Below are 2,906 nucleotides of genomic sequence, written 5' to 3'. Positions count from 1 at the left end.
AAAGTACAGGCACAAGAATTTATTTAGTAACAAGTATACAATTCAACGAGGTTTACAATTGACCGAGGTTTCAGACGAACTAACTAACGAACGAACGAAGTACCTAACTAAAGCGGAGGGCGTCTGCCCTTATATACCTGCGTTTATTACTCCTTCGAATATTCCAGGCCTACTTCCTCGGTGCATCTAATCTCCACATTTCGAGAATCTTCTAGCCTGATCTTCCTTACCTAGTACAGACGCAGTCTCGAACCTTCTATTATAGATGTAGAGTTTTTAGAGTTAATTTTCCACAACAGATTCGCCGTGAATGATTTTCTGTATGGGGTTCAGATTTTTTGTTTATTTTAAATTTACGAATTGTATTGACTTTCATTAGGATCTGTGCACGAAAAACGTGAAGCTTTTGTTCAAAAATTTAATAGTGGTATATTAATTTGAGGCTATGTGCGTGACAATATTTTGTTAAAAATTTTATCACAGTTATTAGGTTCGATGAGGCGTCGGTCGCTAATGTCGAAGGTTTTGAATTAGGATTCTTCAAAACTTGAATTACACGAATATGCATATATCTTATAATAATATGTATTAGGTCATTAGACATTGTTAAAAGAATGTCATTCATATTTTCTGGAGCAGTACTTTAACTGCTTCATTTGAAACTATATTGTTATAATTATAGAAAAAAAAAGTTAAGGGAATTTTTAACAAATTTTTTGTATAAATTTTTTATTATAAATTAAGTACATTTAACTGCGTTTAAAAAAATAATGAAACTTCACATATAATAGTACTTTTTAAATTTGGAAACATTCAAAAAGTGTAAAAAATTTTTTAAAAATCTAAAGCAGAAATAAACTGGAATTTAATTTTTTTAAATGATATAATAGGCCCGCCAAATGCTTTTTTTCTCTTTTTTTATTTCTGCAAAGCATAAATTTAACATCGTTTTATCAATTACAAGGTATTATTTATCAAACTGATAGTAATTACTACAATAGTTCATTTACTACTTTTAATAATGTTCCTTTTTTTAAGTATGCTTTCATTCTTAAATTTTCTACTATTTGTAATTGACTCTATTTTATCATGTTACAACTTATCGAATACATAAATACATATAATTTTAACTGTATATCATTAACAAAAATTAAATTCCAGTTTATTTCTGTTTTAGATAAAAAAAAGTTTTTTTTAACACTTTTTGAATTTTTCCAAATTTAAAACCTAATACATATTATTATAAGGTATATGCATATTCGTGTAATCCAAGTTTTGAAGAATCCTAATTTAAAGCCTTCGACATTAACGAACAACGCCTCATCGTACCTAATAACTATGATAAAGTTTTTAGCAAAATATTGTCAGGCACATAGCCTCAAATTAATATACCACTGTTAAATTTTTGAACAACAGCTTTACGTTTTTCGTACTAATGAAAGTCAATACAATTCGTAAATTTAAAATAAGCAAAAAATCTATAACCCCATACAGAAAATAGAAAAATTTTTATCAACCGGTCACTTTTCAGTTTTGTAACTATTTTTGAACTTATATAATTACCTTTACATTTATCCAATTTCACTTTAATAAATTAAAAGCAACTTATAGTTTTGTTCAACTTTATTACATTTATTATTTTTTAAATTATTGTCAGCTCTTCTTTATCGATGACTTGGAGCGTAACGGATAACTGTTTTGCCGACAGGAAACGGTTTTATTTCAGCGGCAAACGAGAGATCTTTTGTAATTACTCAGAAATTAGAGTTTAGGAAATCATAAATTAAATAGGAATTGGCAATCGCATGTGACGGGTCGACTTGTTTTAACTCAAAAACAAGATAGAATAATGATATGTTTTATTTCTACGTAAAATAATACTTCTATGTGGCGAAAGAAAAACATAATTTTATAATTCCAAGAAGGACTGATTATAGTGCTTGGGAATTTTGTTCATGTATAAAATTTGTATATAAGATATATAATCAAATAGCTTTTTTTGAAACCTGGACAGAAAGTGACCAGTGAGAGAGAAATAATCCATGAGCTTTAGAAATCATAACTGTTTAGTACTTCAATTTCGAGAACCGTTAACTAAAGATTAGAAAGGTCCATTATGCAAATAATATTGGGTCGCGGATTTTAAGATGTCAAATAACTCATTCTGATATTTGTTTGTCGGCTAAAACGAACTTCTTAGAGTTTATAAGATCCAATTTCTTGTTCGTGCCCAGGACTGAGATTTCTTATCGGTTTGAGTGAAGTAACCGCCTATGCGACCACCATGAGTATAAACACGTGTCGTTGAGTGATTAAAGTTTCGTGATCACGCGGAAGAAATCATAACTGTCGTATGGGTGGGTTTTTTTTGAGAAGAAGGAGATTTATAAAGCTCATTGGTCGTTTTTCTCGAAGGGTGGATAGAAATGTAAAAAATGACTAAGAGAAGGGGACCGTCAGTTGCTGGGTCGGACTCATCGATTCTCTGAGAGTTAGTCAAAAATTCAGATAGATCCTTACTTCGGTCGCGGCCGGTCGGTAATTTCTTTTGCTGTGTTTCAAATTGAACTTTATTAAAAAATCGAGAAGGATCTGTACTGTAAGAATAAACTTTTAATTGTTTTTTTTAATATATAATGTTCACGTAAATAAAATAAAAACTGTTTAATTTATTCATAGAATTCAAAATAAATTATTTTATTTTAATTTTAATTTCCACATTAAATTCGGATGTTTGGAGTCGGCGATTGGTTCGTCACAAGAGGTTGAGGTTCTGACCTCTTTAAGTAGCGGAACGAGTGTTTTGTATAGTTTTGTATAGAATAATTAATTAATTTCAATAATTATTTATCTTTATACTGTATTTCTATTTCTGAATTTTTAACTAGCAATCTTGTATTTTTAGT

Source organism: Belonocnema kinseyi, chromosome 1, assembly GCF_010883055.1.
Source record: "Belonocnema kinseyi isolate 2016_QV_RU_SX_M_011 chromosome 1, B_treatae_v1, whole genome shotgun sequence".
NCBI classification, from domain to species: domain Eukaryota; kingdom Metazoa; phylum Arthropoda; class Insecta; order Hymenoptera; family Cynipidae; genus Belonocnema; species Belonocnema kinseyi.
Note: the sequence above shows the minus strand (reverse complement) of the source record.